The following is a 16837-nucleotide window of genomic DNA, read 5'->3' on the forward strand; positions in this document are numbered from 1 at the left end:
TCTTTTCAAAAGTGGTACTTGAGAGGTTGAGGCTGTTAAGGATATTCCTGTAGGAAAGATATGTGAAGTTTATGATGGGGGAGGAAAAGGCTGTAAATATCAATATCAAATAATTCATGTTATTTTTTAGTTAGTATGGCCAAGAATTAATGTTCTGGAGAAATCTCTGCTGTATGTGTTATATCCCTGGAATGTTATTAAGCTGTCATAGACAACTACAGGATGTCACATAGCCTTTATATTTTACCCACTGGCTTTGTTGTTTGGGGTTTTTAAATATCTTTCATATTCTTGAATGCTTTTACCTGTCATGGTTCAGAGCTTTGATTCAAATAAATATTTAGGAACCTAGATGCTTTGTCTTAAACTTCTTCAAACTCCATTGACTGGAAATATATCTTGATCAACTTCTCGTGGTTTTGTTCAGCAAGGACTATCTTGAGGAGAGCCTTTTAATATTTCAATACTTTCATCCTGTGAAAACCAGGCATACCTAAGTATGTGATATAATATTACTCAGTGTTAAGTTTGGAGCAAAACATTTTGTTTCCTAGGTAAATACTGATTTATGCAATCTATATTTTTAATGGGAAACCTTTAAAGTCATTATAAATGTTATGTTTTCTAGATAAAAATCTTGGAGATTGTCACTGCTTCATTTCACTGCCTAAGATGTGAAAAGTTGTGGGTTTTGGTTTTTTTCCCCAAGAGGCTGGCTTTTTATCTCAGTCTAAGATCTTACCTTAACATCTATGGAGTTCATACTTGTCCCTTGCTAAATTGTTAGGGAGAAGCTATTTAGTTGCAAAGGCCTCAGGTATGACCTCTTGCATCCCACCCTGGGGTCTGGCTGAAGGGGCTCGGCACATGGCTGTGTCACCTTGAACCACACTCTAGTGAAAAAGGAGTGTAAGAACTGGTCAGGGGCTCCCTTGTTGGCTCTGGAGCCGCAAGATAAATCAGGTAGAGGTTAAAGGGGAAGGTTTCAGCTACATCCCAGTCAAGCCCGTGCCTTGCCATGTACCTTACTGGTGAACCCTGACCTGTGACTTTACTTTCCAGCTTGATCTCAACATGCCTTATTGCTATGGATTTGTCTGATGATCACTGGCTCGGCAGCTTAACCAGGTTAGCATCACTAGCCTTGAGCTCCTGCTCTTGTTCAGGTGCTGTGAGACTGCACGCCTCTGTTCGGTGACCCCCCTGCCCCATGTCTGCTTTGGCGTCACTTGGGATCCGGACTCTCCTTTGCTTGGGGAGCAGCTCTCTCCTGTGCCTCCCTGGTGACAGACACAAAGAATTTCTTCTGGTCAGGGGGCCAACTTGACTTTGCATATAGAATAACCAACCCAAAATGATGAAGGACACTGCACTGAGCCATCTTTGAATGATATGTGTTTTACAGTTGACCACTGTTATGTAGCTTAAATTTGTCTTCTAGCTTACTTTGAAGCCAAAAGGGAACAAAAATTCTGAAGCCAATTTTATTTCTGATATAAAAAAAATATAACTGACTTCAATAGAACTATACTGATTACAAGACAGCAGAGTTTAGACCAGTATCTTTCCTCGACAGAAAGGATAGTTTAATTCTGATATTGTTTATTTCAGTGAAAATAAAATGCTCTCAAACTTGTACTTGCTTTTTTTAAAAAAAAAAAAAACTTTGAGGATATGAAATATCCAATACAATTTATTTATCTTCTCCAGAATATGAAAAAATACTGACAACATACATAGTTAACAGCATAACTGCAAATTCCAAACATAAAAACTAATAATAAGTTTACAGATTACATCATTGTGTTTATTCTTTCAGTGTTTCATTTTATTTCTCCAGGTGAGAATCAGCTGGGAGAAGACTTGGTTAGAGTGGAAGGTCTATTGGGATCACATGCAAACACTTGGACAAGGACACAGAGTTGTCAGGGCCTTTTACCAAAAGAAGATTTGGGACTTTTATATTCTGCCCATCACCAAGCATTAACCAAAACTGGGGAACATCTGTGTTTGTTTTTTCTTGCCAATCTTCAGTAGAACTGCAGTAGTTAAGGAGGAAAATACTCTCAAATTGTGAGTCTAATTTACTCTATATCTCTAGAGAATTTTACCTTCTGTTCCCCGTAAATCAATTTATAGTGACACATCTTGCAGATGGTCTACCAGCAACCAAACATTTAGTGCAGCTGTCCATATATCAGGCGTTCAAGTTCCAGGATGTAATGTTCAGTTTTGTTTGCTAGACACTCAAATAATGGAACCACTGGTTTGATTTATGGTTGCATAATTTTATGGAAAGAAAGAGATCAGTGCCATTGCACTCAGACAAAATAGCTCTGTCATTTCAGGTTCAGGGTTATAGCCAGCTACACAGTGGTGTTTCATTTGCCTGTCTTTTAGGGATTAGCACTATGTATTTACCTTCTAAAATGATTAACATAATACTAAGTAGAGACTCCCTTGCAAACTGAGATGTCAGCAAAGATAATATGAACTGTGACACAAGCTGAAAAGAAACAGTACTTGCCACATAAAGGGGGAAAGGCAAAAAAAGTTCTTAACTGGTATTGATTGTTATGGCACAGACAGATGTTAAACATACACAGCAGACAATTACAGCCCAGTTAGAGTTATAGAACAGACCTCACCTCAATTAAAGGAAAACCTGGTATGGGCAATGTGACAAGGAGGGGAACTGTTCTCTGCTTGCATCTTGTGAATAGCTTCTTCCTCTGCCTCCACTGACTGTTTAGTCAGGTCTTTCATTTGCCTTTAGCTGAGATGTTCATTCTTTCTATCTTTCCTGCCAGAAAATCCATGCTTAAGAAAAAAAGGTACACTCTGAAAACTGGGAAGAAATCTCAGTGGGGGTGGAGGAAGGAACAAACAGTATCTTAATTGCTATTAGCTGTTGCAGGTCTTCTGACTTCAGTGCAGTTCCTCAGGTGCCCTGCACAAATCTCTCTCTCCTCAACGTTCAGAGCAAAAATGACTTCTCAGCATCACTGAGTGACTCTCTGTAAGAATTAGAAAGGGGCCTGGATGTTGACATCTGTGCTAGCTCCTCAAATCACTCTTCAGCTCCTTCCCAAATGAGCTTTGAAGATGAGATCCACTCTTCTAGTGAAGGTACTTAGCAGTGCAGAACAGCTGTTTCTCACCACTACCCATAGACATATCTATAATCATATTCTGTTATCTGTTGAAATGTTACACATGGAACCTAGAATGTAGACACTGTAAAAAAAAAAAAAAATCACCTGCTTAGCCTTAGTGTGATCATACTTGCATAAGAAACTAATGCTAATGTGCAACTGTAGAGTAGATGGAAGTACTTCTGAAAGACACACCAAGATGATCTCTGAACTGAATGTTTAAGTTAAATTTGGGCTCAAAGTCCAGAGAGTATGACTGAGGCTGCAATCTTAGCTTTCTATGTATCTTCAGTCCAACATGGTGAAGTTTTGCAAGGCCAGTTTCTTAGATGTTTTCTTCCACCTCTTCTTGCAAGGACCTCACAGAGAAACTCTCTTTTCTTTCAGTTTTAGGGATATACACTATTTAGCCCTTGTTGCAGGGGCTAGGTTATTTTCTGTCTGTATGGACTGTCAGTGGTTTTGATTTTCTTGACTGCTTTGTATCTAACCTATTTGATAGAATGTGTTCCTTTAGTGTGCAACAGGAGCAGATAACTGGAAATCAAAGTCAGTGAATGATTGCCATACTCCCTATGGTAAGCACAGACAAAAAGCACCTGTTATTTACATCTTAGCATGTTCAAGCTTGTTCCTATGGGATACTGCTGAAACTAACACATAGCTTTGGTTTAAACCAATTAGCTGACCATGTTTATTAAAATGAACCATGTTCCACCTTGCCATGTTTTTCATTGGCATCTTCGTTAATTTGTTCTTTTCTTTAAGGAAATCAATTCTTTTTACTGAAATCTTAATTTCCTTTGGCACTTTCATGAAACATAAAAGATGTGCCTTAATATTGCATGTGGCTACTATACAGATCAATTGATCCTACTTCTCCTTTTACGAATAGATTAAGGGAGGTTTGCAGATACTTGCTCCAACATAGGGAACTGGAAATATGGGCACAAATTTCATCAAGGTAAATTGGAAACAGACATTCTTACAGGCTGCAAATCTTCTTCTGGCATTAAGACTTTGCGTTAGATTGATACTGAGCTGCACTGTGTACTTATTCAAAATCCCATAGGTAGATAAGAGGTGGTATAAGATGTATTTTTACTTTAATAAATGCTTAGGACCCTTGTTTGGGCACCTGTGGATTTAGAGATATTTTAAAAGTTGTTGTTATTATTTTGGGGAAAGCTGTACATTTCTGGCACATGACCGAGTTTGAAATAACGAGGACCAGAGAACTCTGCTTATAGCCTCAGAGCAGTAAATGTTACTGTTCATCCAAGAATCTGCAGTATGACATACAGTGGTGCAGTGGGTTCTCCATCCACAGGAAGCTTTCTTTAAAAGTTTTAGATTGTTCACTGGAATACTGTGTCCTTAGGGAAAGAAGCACAAATAAATGTATGTGCATAGTTACCAGGTTTTGATTTTGTAAAAATTCTGTCCCAGTCTTATGTGAACAAAGGTGGATGGGCTCTGGCAACATCATCTATGTCCACAAGACATTCCATGCAAGGGTTTGTAAAGGTCATGAAAGGTTTTTGTGCCCACAAAACAAGTTCTTCTTGCTGAAATTACTCTGTGTCTGGACTTGACTGACTGGTGAATAATTAAAAAAAGAGAAGGAGTTTGTCTGCTGTGATTCTATAAGGGAAAAATACAATTCAAAATTTGATTTATATGATGATGACTCTTATGCAAGTATTCTGCTTATTAACAACATGCTGAAAGATGTTCCTCCAAAGCTTGGAATGTGATCATGTAGTTCAAATTGATCCTTTTGATTCAAAGCAACAGAAGGGTGGTTCCAGTAGTTAATTTCTAACAATCCAATAGTTAATTTCTAACAAGAGGCTTGTATGACATTCAGGTGGTGAGAAACCCCCTGCCCAAGCTGTCAGACAGCTGTGGCTGAACTATTTGAGCAGTTCTAGGGTAGGAGTGCAAGTCTAAATGAAAATACCAACATAAACATTGTAACGACTTCCTGAAAAACAAACCTTAATGTCTAAAAGGATTGTGGGATCTGAAATACTTTACCCTTGAGATTTTGCACTACAATTAATCAACAGCATGGATATATCTTCTCTGCTTTTGTGACGATGAAATTCGACAGGTGAGCCTTCTCCACACAGAAGGATTTCATTTCTGTACAGTCAGTCTGTCACATTTCGAAGAGCAGTAAGTTAATTTTTAAAACAAACATCTGGAAATAGAAATGTATGTTAGAAGAAATAGAAATATGAGGTCAGAGGCAATAGCCTTTCCCCAGCAGTCTATCCTGAAAACTCAACATTTTTATAATATTTAGTTCACTCTGACAAGGAAAGCTCCAGGTTAGTTTCCTGATAAGGTTGTAGGAGGTAGAGACCACACTAAAGTGATGCATTGATCCATCCAGAATGGCCTACAAACTTAGGATGACAGTTCATGCTTCTGCAGCAAAGTGTGGAATATGTGTTTTGTAAGATGACTGCCAGGGAAAGGGTAAGGGTTAAGATCAGTGTTGGAAGGCTAAATAAAATAATACCTTCCCAAATCTGGTAAATGCCTAGAAGTAAAGCTGTGATTCCCATGAGTCGTGCTACATACAGAGTTTGAGTAGCATCATAGTTCTCTGCCAGAGCAAAGTAGAGTTGCAGGTAGGTGGTAGTTATTGAAAATAAGAGTAAAGGATGTGACTTGTTTGTAAATCCTCAAAGTCTATGAAGAGAAGATGAGGTTTAGTATTTGCATAGGATTGTGTTAAATGTTTAATTTGCTGATGGTCAGGCACTAGACAGGGGTGAAGACTGTTGCTTACTGTTGGACTATGGGATCCAGCAAAGTTAAGACAGGACTAGTATTACCAGGGGACAGTGTTGTATCTCCATTATGGTGGTCGCTGCTCAAATTAATTTTGTCACAGAAAGAATTTGGGTTAGAAGGAGGGTCCCTGTAAGCTGATTGCTTTGCCAGCACCTTGTGTGAGTGGTATGAGTGGAAATGCCACTTCTCATCCTAACTTTGTGCAATGCTCAAGGATGCAGCAGTGATCTCATAGGCTCCTTCTTCCTCTAAGCTTAAGTCCAATCTTTTCTATGGGACTGATAAGACCATGTGCATGGGGAAAAAGGGACCCTCAACTTTGATACAATTCCAGTGAAGTAACTGTGCATATTGGTTATAAGTTTGGCTGTTTCAGTGTCCTGGAAACAATATGCTTTCAGCATACAAAGACGGTAACTTCACTTGTTCTGTTTATGATTTGCTGATACTGAGTTATATGTTTGGATCTAGTCATCTTGCACAGGAAATGTTTGATATATGCAGAAATGCTTCCAGATTGAATTTGATAACTATTTTTACACAGCTGTCCAGATGTCTAAGAATGGCTACTAGAAATGTATTTCTAGAGCTGCAACTCCATCAGATATATTGCATAAAACAAATGCTTCTGTCAAAGAAATTTTACTTTAGTACAACTAAAAAGAAATATTTTATGTGTGTATAGGTACTTATGGAGGAATATAGAAGGAAAGTTGCAGGTGGCCATGGGAATTTGATGCTAGATTACTGAGACAAATCAAGTTTTCACTCACTTTAAAATGCTAAGGGATTTGGGAATGTCAAGCAAAAGTACTTTGGCCCTTAAAATGATGTGATGCAGCTTATCCCCTGCCAGAAAAAGAACCAGGAAAGCAGTAGATGCTGACTGCTGTTGAGGACTTTGGGGAAAAATGCAGTTCATCACTACTCAGCACTTATCTTCTTAACTTTAGTGAGTAATTAAGTTGCAGTGGCCCTTTTAGTGATCTGAGCTATGCACCAAGAGATTCAAAGCCTGAAATCCAATCGTGTGTGCTCTCCTGTTTCCTGACTAATCCTATAAGATGCAGTGGGTTGAATGGATGATCTAATAAGAGAACATAACTGCAGTCAGCTCACTCTTCTACAGAAATTAATAATGAAAGCCCACTGAAAGAAACTCATTTATGAAGGAATAATAATAATAAAAAAAGAGCTACAGTGGAAAGTTGCCTGTTGGAGAATCAGATCTGGTAAAATACTGTGTTCAGTATAAAGTATATCCACTGTGCTGTGTGCATCTGACTGAGTTTCTCATGTCTGCTCCCTCTAGTAAACAGTTTGACAGAAAGTGGCCCGGGAAGGTAGTTTCTTGCAGCTCATCATTCAGAAATTTTGAATTCATAACCATTTAGAAGTAGAAATACATCTGAGATTTCCTCACTGGCCAAGGAAGTTTGTAAACCAAGTTACTACTATATACACATAAGTGAAAACTCCATGTTTATAGAAGGAAAGAAAAGGTAGACATAGAATTGCAGAAGCTGTTTATTGAGTCAGTTATTAAATTGTTTCTCTGTAGTTCTATTACAGTGAAGCGTTTTCACCCTTCTGTGGAGAAAAGCCACACACGGAAGATACTTTTGCAAGCTGTGGAACTGACCAAATACAATATCTATGCACCCTGGAAAAAATTGCAGCCAAAAAAATCTTGCTTTTTTGTAAAACTTTCAACAACCCTTCCCCTTTCTCTGCAGTGAAAACATCCATCCTCTTCCACCCCAGCACTTTCTCCTTGCTCCAGGACTTACAATTCTCCATGCCTTCTCCAGCTCATCTTCTTTCATAGTCCTCTCAGCCCTTCTGAACCCCTATGGCTGTTCTGAGCTGGCCCAGAAACTGAAAAGGGAAATTGAATACACACTGCGAGTCATTCTTCACTGCAGCTTCTTCACCTTCTGCTTTGGCAGCAGCATAATGGTGCTCCCTAGCAGCTGGCAGTTTACCATACTGCAGCTCTGCAAGATAAATCAGGGGCCAGGTCTTATCAGCTGTTTTTAAAAAGTTAGGGATTAATTTCCCCAGAAGGAAGTTCAGCTAGTGTAGTGGGACTGTCTGTACCAGACTGCCCTAAGGCATTGTGAACTTGACAACTTCCTAGTAGCAAATTTAACCTGTGAAATTTTCTGTTGGTGGAGGAGACTGGAAATTTTTCAGGGAAATTTGCATCTGCAGTAACATGTTTCTGTTGTGCATTGCAACTTGTATGTCCCTTCCATAAACCTGCAGCTGTCTCTCCTGTGTCCTCTGTGCATGTGGACCAAGTGCTCTTGCTCTTCCCAAGGCAAAATCAAGCAGTAAGTAGCTTACTTTTTCTGAGTTTGAGGAGACCTGAGCAAATAGTGAAGCCTTCTTTTATATAAAACTCAGTTTAGGATACGTCTTGAGTGAGGGATAGTGACAGGATGAAAACATCTCACCTAACTCTCACTTAAGAGCAATCTGACAAGCCTCTCTGTCATATGTACCAGAGAAACAGACTCCAGTGAGTGCAGAGACACCACTGAAATATTGCTGACTTCTTATTTTAGGCTTCAAGGCCTTTTGGGCAAGGTGTCTCACTGTTCTTGGACAGTATCCAGCACACAGGAACTTTGATTTGAATATAACAATAAGGTCCCTGACTGTACATGGGTACATAGGTAGACTAGTGACACATGGCAGGCATGTGATGGTTTATGCGCTGAACCAGAAGACAGTCCTACAGGTCCTGCTTTTAAGGCAAGACCTCTGCCCTAGGGCTCTGTTCTCCCACCAGCTGGATGCAAACCTGTAACTCTGAACACCAAGAAACTGAGAGGAAAGAGAGGAGTTGCTTGTGGCTGTGGCCACACTTTGTTGCCTTGTTATCTGTAGGACATATTCTTATCTAAAATGGCTTCAGATGTGGTACAGTTCAGCATGAGCATATTCTGTGGGATGAGAGTCTGTTACAGGACTCCAGTATCTTATATTTTCATAGCTGGAGTGGTATCTTGGATCAGGAATAAGTTTATAATGTTTTGACTCCTGATATTATGCATATTCAGATTCTTGAATATCCTGATGACTTATTTTGCTGTTTATGGCCTGAAAATCCACTGTTCAAAAGCAGATCACCGTGCCAGGAAACAGCAACATTGGTGTTTCTGGAGGTATGTAACTACAGATGCTTCTTATGGGAGGTTTCTTCTGAGCCCTGACTTTTTTACTTGCCACCAACATGGAGCAATTTCTCATCTGGCTTCTGGTTTCGCTATTGTTTTTGGATACAATGGGCTAAACTCATTTGTACTCTAGCTCCAGGGAATCAGTGGAGGTTCAATTGGGATTAATTAGGAGCAGTATTTAAACTTCAGCAGTCAGAATCAGGGTACTTTGCTACAGGTCATATTGCTCCTGAGGCTCGTTCTTTATCTGCCAGAACAGCCTTTTAGCTAGTTTTTGCCCGATCCTTAAGGATGGGATTGAAGGCAAACAGGCTGGTTTGTGGTGTGCAATGCTCGGTCCTGTAGGAGCTGATCAGGTCACAAACAATACTTGTTTTCTGCAGGTCATCTTATACATTGTCATTATCGCAGTCTGTGCTGGATTTGAACCAACACTATTACATTCAAGGGCCTTTAAGTCATGACCAGATTCTGCTCAAGGAACTGAGAGATCCTTAGCTTGTGCCAGCTATTGTTCTCACCGATATTAGCATCCATCTTGTAGCGATGCCCTTCTGGGATTTTGTTTCATTTTACTAGAAGTCTTTCCAATTGTATGTGTCTTTTTTTTTTAATTGCAGAACAATTAAATTTGTGTGTGCAAAGGGCAAAGCTGAGCTTAGCTGGCTAATGCATCTGATCTTAAACAGCAAAGACAGAGCAGCTACAAACACATTTGGCATAATATTAGTTGCTAATACCAAGACCACTGGGTAAAGAGAGCACACTCCTCTTCTACTTCTGTGTGTCCCTGCAAGGGATGGGCACACTCTAGTTCTTAATAAATGTGTTTTCCTTCTTAGTTTATATTAAGATCTATAACATGAATCACAACACAGTCCTGGTGCTTGTATTATACTCCTACTCCATACACCTACAGCTATCTCACAACAAACCAGCTCACAAATTACAGCTTCTCCCTGCTACTTTGTGACACTGATACTGGTATTAGAATAGTTACTTATTAGCAGATTGTTCTTTCTAATCCAGTAACAGGGAAAACACTAAGTGAAGTGCATAAGGTCTAACTGAAAGCAGTCAAATCTGCCTCTAATTTCAGGGAGGGCAGGAATAGAATTAAGGTTATAAGGCATTAATCTCCTTGATGAAAATCAACCGTGAAAGATTTTCTTTCAATTAAAAAATGGGGCTTATGATAGAGACTATTAAATTATGCTATTTTCTTTTGTATGTATTTCTCACTTCTCTTGATGTTTCCCTAATGACGTCCCATTCAGGGGGAAAATGTGTTCAGTCCAGCATCCCTGTCTTCCTCTGTCATAAGGGAAAACAGACATATTGTATCATTAAAAATAGCTTTGCCTGACAGCCTCTAAAAATACACATCACACATTGCTAACTATTTTAAATAGCTGGCTAAAGGAAGAAAACCTCTTCAACATGTCCCAATTATAAAGTATTGACACATTAACATTTTACATAAAAGAAATAGCTCCTCATTAGCAGACATTTATAATGAAGTTGCTAAGCATTTTTTAGCCATTTTGAAGAACAGAAGAGACAGATACATTAGATTGCTTAGATCCTCTGAGGATACAGGTTTGGGAAATGCCCACAGAGAAATTAAGTGAATCAATACACTAGGTACTTAATCCATCTAGAGAATATTGCTCAGTTATTATATAAACTCAAAACTTCCATTAATGACCCACAATCAGACTGTAACACTGAGCAAAAATCAGTGCAGAAGGGAAAGGAAAAACATACAAATCATGGGATACAATTCTGTAGCCCAGCATCATCCTGAAGTGCTCTCTCCTACTCCAGGGGAGTTATTTACCATTTGTACTGAAATAAATTGTGAGAAGTGTGGCAGGTTTTGAGGGTAGATTTTGCTCTCCTCAAACTTGCCTGGATTTTGGTGCTAGTAGGAAGTGCAGCATCCATAGATATTCCAGCTGGCAGGATGGGGGTGGGGAATTGAGTGTTGGTGTTCCTTACTCTATTCACTCTTCAGAGTGGCTGACCAAGCTGTGAAGTATGAAAATGTGCTGCACTTTCCCATCAACCACACTAATACTCTTTCTATCTCAACTACTATCTGACAGTATAGGGATGTCTGCAGTTCACTGTACTGTTATGGGGAGTAACACCTCAATTATTACCTTTTGCTCAACAAGAAGACCCGAAGTGCACTTTAGCCCTTGAATGGGATCAATTTAAGCATTTTTGTGCAAGTCAAAATGCTTCCTTTTGAAAACTCTTCCTCTTAAATGTACTGCATTCATTTTCTGCAGATCCTTACTTTGCAAGTGGGCACTTTAATTTTTGCTCTGCAAGGTTGGTGACAAGATATCAGACCTGCAGTCTGATGTACCTTACAGGGCAAGGGCACATCCATGTGGGCTCTGAATGCAGTTTGACCATCAGTTCCAGGGATGCTTAGAATATCCCTCAGTGAGGATCTGACATCAGGGGGATCTTCTGAGGGTGTCCATCTGATCTTCATTGCTCAGAAGACTGAAACACATTATTAGACTGTGTCATGGAGCAAAAAATTCAGAGCTTTCATTCTTTTGAGCTTTAATCTCCCTTAATGCAATCCTAAAATAAATCTTAATTTGAGATTAGCATTTTGTCTGGATATTCCCTAGTTTTCTTCTGTTAAAAAAAATCTCTTGCTGACACCATGTTTACCAGCAGACAGATAACTTATGCAGAGTGATCACTGGTCATCTTATAATTGCATAGTATGCAATGGTAAGGGTTTGGGTTTTTTTCAGGAATCATAACAATAAGCATCTCTTTTGTAGACACTGTAGTCTCCAAAACCCAGGTAGGTCCTGGGTTGTGGATTGGGAAAGCCATATATTATTGGTGATGCTTTTGACTTGCTGTGAAACTGTGAATAAAAGACAGTTCCTCTACATTGCCTCAGTTTACCTTCTCAGCCACTTCTTCTCTATGCACCTCTGAAACCTTTGGAATACAGATTGTCCCTTAAAGTAAAAATAAATAAGCAAGTCTTCATACACAACAGCTTTGTGGTTGCAAGTAATGACAAGAGGTTGTCGCTTGTTTTCTCACTTTTGGAATTGCCAAGTCTATGGAACTGAAATGAACAGAATTTACTCTGTATACATTACAAAGTATAGGAAAGGCATACAAGTTACATAGCTCCATTTTGGAATGGTAATAAGCACACAGGATGCACCTGCATTGTTGTCATGCCAGTGACTATTGCTGGAGTTTCCTGATCTGGCTGATGTTAGATGAATTAAAACTAATGTACTACAGAATTTGACTAAACCTCGTTGCTTTGCTTTAATAATGAAGCAAGTAATCCATTTTTCTTAGAGAATGGCTAAGAAAAGGAACTCACTGTTTCAAAAAAATGTTATAGAGTAACTGAAACTTTGCATTGTTGTAGTGTTAAGGAAAACATTGTCTGTTTGAGAGAAAACATTGTCTTTGTGCTTCTTTGTGTGTATGCGTGTCCATTCTCTTGAAAGAGCAGCTTTCCCTGGGAGCCTCAGAATCTGCTCTTGCGTCCTGTTCAGAGAACATGCGGTTTTACTGTCTGTACATAAAGATTTAATAGTCAACTGCAAAACAGCATAACCTGGTCGTGCTCGGTTACTGTTTCATGTCTCTAGATGTGTTCTCTGGACAGCCTCAAAAAGTGTTGCTTTTGTGCTGAAGAGGTGATGTGGAAGGTGTTCCACTCACTGATGGTATCCTGAGTTTACTTTCTGTTTGCAGGACTGTCTAATGAATTTAAAGGAGCCTTAAGACTTACTCAGCAGAACTGCCATAAACTATTCTTTTATAGTTGTACTGGAATACTTCTCTATGGGAACCCTCCACTACAGAATAAAGGTTACAGTATTTCAGAATACCAATTTCTATTTAGGAGGAGTGACATAATGGTTTGGAAAAATGTTATATTTACTCTGGAGTATACTGGACACAGAGGTAATTATCCTGAGGAAGCGATCCCTCTGCCACTCAGTTTCGCCAGTTAGGCATGCCCTGGTAGAATAATAATGTGCAATAAGATGGAATCCACTTTAACCAGGACAGATCTATGGGAACGATGCTATCAGTGTGTAAGTCCAGCCAGGAAGAACTAGTGGGTCATTCTCTGATGTCATGTGATGAGATAGGAGGTATGTTGTCTTCTTCACCAAAAATTTGTCTGAGTCCTCTTGTAGCATCTTTATGGTTAAAATGGTCATGAGTGTTTCCTATTTAGATTTCTGTAGCACTGAGAATGGGACATGTTTTCTACACTCAAGTCTGTGTTTTAGAGATAGGTAAATCTTTCATTAGTAGTCAAATGAAATGTAAAAGTAAGGGTATTTCAAAGTCTCCTTGGGATCTATATTCCAGCCCCCATCTGCAAAGTGCATGTTTAAAATGTCTGCGTGATGGAGCGGTAGACACCTGTCCATTTTGACAACTAATTACAGACCATAGGGCAGTGTCTTGGCTTTGTTCTTTATACTCAGCTGTGGTTTTTCTCACATTAGTACTTGGCTGTGTTCTTGTTTCTTGAGGAGTTTTTTTCCAGATTCCTTATTAGAACCTAATTACCTTTTTCACTTGGAGATGAGGTAGCTGTCTACATGGGAGCGGAGAAAGACAATAAACGCAGTATTATCTGAGGAACTGGCCAACTGTGGAGACAAGTGTGGACACATTTTGAGCTCCTGAAAACTAACTGTGGCTTGGGTGATTTCTCAATGGCAAGTTGCTTCAGTTTTCTTCCTTTTGTTATCCTAGTTCAAGGAGTTGTGGGGCTCAAAGTGTTAATGGATGTAAAGTGCTTTAGAAATTAAAAGAGTTGTCTAAGTGCTGCTGCTGTTATTGTCATAGTGGCAACTCCAGACTGAAGGGAGTAAAGTCTTCTCTTGCTATGCTGTAGCTGGTAAATAAAATAAAATGCAGACTTGCCACCTTCCTGAGTGCTGGAGTTAGGGGCTCTTCCCTCAGGTTTCCACAGCAATTTTTTGTTGTCATGCTTCAGAAGTGAAGGACTTTACGAGGCAGAATACTTAATAGGCTACCGAAAATAGATGTGTGCAGGTGGCAGTGTATTTGGGTTATGAACTATTTGTGGATAATGAATTAGTCTTTCCCTTAATAATCAATTTGTGCAGCATCCAGGAGGGGGGAAAAAAAAAGAAAAGAGTGTGGATACCTTCTAATTATTTTGCCATTCTCCAAAAAATGCTTTTGGCAAGATATCAACAGGAATTAATAAACATTAATAAAACTTGAAAGCAACAGCAAAAAGTGTTTGATTCAGAGGTGGTAAGTACTTACCTGATGCCATCCTAATTGATGTGTGCTCTCCAAGCACTGATGGGGCTGTACAGAAAGGAGAGCCCACTTCGATGGAAAGCTGTGGGGGGTGGCCCCAACAGGGAGATGAAAGACTCACCTTTCAATGTGCTATGTAATGCTGACAGAAAATGACTTCTGTTAGCAGAGCAGCAGGCGTGGGGCTGGAAAAAAGCTCAGAAAGCATGTCTGTGAATGACTGATGGGCGGCGCAGTGGAGATGAAAGACCCTGCAACTCTACTCTCTTGGGAAGAGTCACAGAAAAGAAAGCAGGATGGCCTGGGGAGGAGAGCTGCAGCCAAGGTAGGAACATGCTGCCCTCGGATTTCATGCAGTTGTGAGCAGAGCCTAGGATCTCCCATGTAAATGCTTGTGTTGGTTGTTGGTCAAACACTGGAGTCCTGAGAGTCCTTGGCACCAGGGCTGGAGATGGTCAGCCAAGGTGGGGACTATATCAGAGAGGTGGCCGGTGTGGTGGATGAGCTCTTCCACTCTCATGGACAGAGGGCATGTTCCAGCTGATGGGCAAATCTGTGGATGAATCAAGACACAGTGATCTGGGCTGTGGAACAGATGTAGCAAACAATGTTTGAATATTTGCAGTTGTACAAACACTTGAATTGTGGCTTATCTGATTCTGTGCGACTTGACAGGGCTCTTACAGAGACCTCCATCTGGCAGGTCCTGCTGCCCTTGCAGCTAGGAAGTGTGGACTTTACAGGGCTGGGAGGGGGGCCCACCAGATGCAGTCAAGAATAAAAACAGGACCAAATGGGAGCAGGAGAAGATATTATGGCTGCAATACCTTCATGCTGCTGTTATCCTATCCAACTGGTCCCTTTTATTTCTTCCTGGTGATCCGTATTTGTTTCTGTCCATAGCTGGGGCAAATACTTCACTTACTAGCTTTTCTCTGGGAGGAGAATCTCTTGTTCTCCACATTCAGAAATGAGATTTTTTGTTTAGCCTGTCAGTATCAGTGAGCGTTACCAACTCTTCCAATGAATCTGGTGTGTACAGATTTTATAGTGGTTACTGTCAGAGTGCTGAAAGGGCCAGCTGTTCCTCAAGGGACAAGGACCCAAGGGGACTTCCCAGGGCAGGACCTCACCAGCCAGGGCCAGTCCCACTGAAGAACGGGGTAGCCGCAGCCCTGGACATCTCCAGCTCAGTGAGGCCCAGGGCAGGGCTGTGGGAGGCTGGAGACTGGCCCTGCTACATCATTGCTGGGGCAGGGTCTGATGGTCCCAGGGGTGCTGGGCAGTGGGCAGGGTGAGGGGGATGCCCAGGGTGGTGCCCTCAGAGCCTGGCTGTTACTGCGGATGGCCTCCAAGGAGCTGGAAAGACTTCAGCAGCTGATTTGCATGTGGCTAGAGTAGGCATTTAAGAAATAACAGGCTCTTTCTTAGCTACTGATGACCCTTGAGGGGAGTCTGTGGGTAACAGATGATGCAGTCTTCCCTCCAGTAATCAAGTGCAAATCTTTTGACAGGAGCTGCTGAACCCCCTGATTCATTGCTGATGGATTTACTATGGGAAATAAACACTGTGGCTAGGTAGGACTCAGTAAATAGGATCAATAGCATCCAGACTACTGTATGCTGTAAGCTGTGTTTTAGTGGGAAGCCTTCCTGGGGAACACCTTTTTCTGGAGTTAAGCCAATTTGCTGCTCAGGCACAGGAAGGTAATTATTTTCCTAATCGACTTCAGCAGTACAGCAGATGCATAGTGAAAGATTGTTAATAAAATGATAAAATATGTCATTAATGATAATGTCGATTGTCCTGAATATTATCTGGAAAGGAAAATAAACCCAAACTTAAGGTTAGCGAGATAGAGCTGGAAAACAAAAGTCAGTAGATGGGAGGTGAGGAAAGAGAGAGCAGAGAAAAAAATGGAAGCCCAGATGAAGTGCTAGAGATAAGATTTGTGAAAAGAGGCAGGACACATACAGAGAATATAAAAAAGGAGCCTACAAAGGATAAACCAGTGAGTTTCTGATTTTTCCACAGGTTTCCTGCATGGAGCATCAGAACTGCTCTGAGGCATGGATGAGCACATGCACCCTTTTGCTTTGGTCATGAATTAGAACCTCAACTAACATTTTTGCTTTAAGCAAAGTGCTATATAAAAATGCTTTGAGCAGATGATTGAATGTCATCTTCACAGGTAACAGTTCAGGTGCATCAGGGTAGACTCTTAGAAATATTTTGTTAACTTGCAAAAAAAAAAAAAAGAAAAAATGTTGTTGAAAAGGGGCACACCAGGAGATGACCCTTTCTCATTAAAAATTAGGTATAAATCACGGTGCCCTTGAAGTTCTTCTCATTACCTTCAG

General features: G+C 40.3%; 1 protein-coding gene across 3 annotated transcripts in view; it reads left to right on the forward strand.

Moving 5' to 3' along the window:
* Positions 1 to 16837, forward strand: part of CPNE4 (copine 4) — a 358320-nt gene that overhangs the window by 84946 nt on the left and 256537 nt on the right. Inside the window, exon 1 of one of the 3 annotated variants that reach the window (XM_075745650.1) lies at positions 4956 to 5090. The exons of 1 other annotated variant lie outside the window; for it this stretch is intronic. The gene's annotated coding sequence lies outside the window, so the exon portion shown is untranslated. Of the gene's footprint in view, positions 1 to 4955; positions 5091 to 5162; positions 5272 to 16837 lie in introns of those variants that run through there. One more of the 3 variants, XM_075745651.1, reaches the window with a different exon arrangement.

Source organism: Balearica regulorum, chromosome 2, assembly GCF_011004875.1.
Source record: "Balearica regulorum gibbericeps isolate bBalReg1 chromosome 2, bBalReg1.pri, whole genome shotgun sequence".
Taxonomy (NCBI): domain Eukaryota; kingdom Metazoa; phylum Chordata; class Aves; order Gruiformes; family Gruidae; genus Balearica; species Balearica regulorum.